A 491-nucleotide genomic window follows, 5' to 3' on the forward strand; every position below is an offset into this window, starting at 1 on the left:
TTTTGCCTGCTGCCGTCTGGCCCGGCCAGTACCGCAACATCCGGGCCCGCACCACAGGCTCAGAGACCAGATTTCATCCCACAGGCCTGCAGACTTTTAAGCTCCTCCAATCTGCAATAACTCCACCTAAACCAACCCCACCTTAGCATATTGAACTATTGCACATAATTGCACTATTTATATATTATATATTATTTATATATTATTTTATATATTTAGATATATGTATTTTATTTTCTATTTTAAATTTTTGATATTCTATTTTATATTTATTTTGTTTAATATTTCTTTCTTGTAATATTCGGAGCATTGCTATAAGAGCCTGTGACCCAAGCATTTCATTGCCAGCGACTGTAGTATCAATTGTTGTTAAATTTTGACAATAAGCTCTTGAATCTTGAATCTTGAATCCATGTGGGTCTGACCTTGTGTGCAGTACCTCACAAGGCAAATTGCATGGCACTTTCAGTAGATGGGCATTAATCAGTCCA

This window comes from Hippoglossus stenolepis, chromosome 10, assembly GCF_022539355.2.
Source record: "Hippoglossus stenolepis isolate QCI-W04-F060 chromosome 10, HSTE1.2, whole genome shotgun sequence".
Taxonomy (NCBI): Eukaryota; Metazoa; Chordata; class Actinopteri; order Pleuronectiformes; family Pleuronectidae; genus Hippoglossus; species Hippoglossus stenolepis.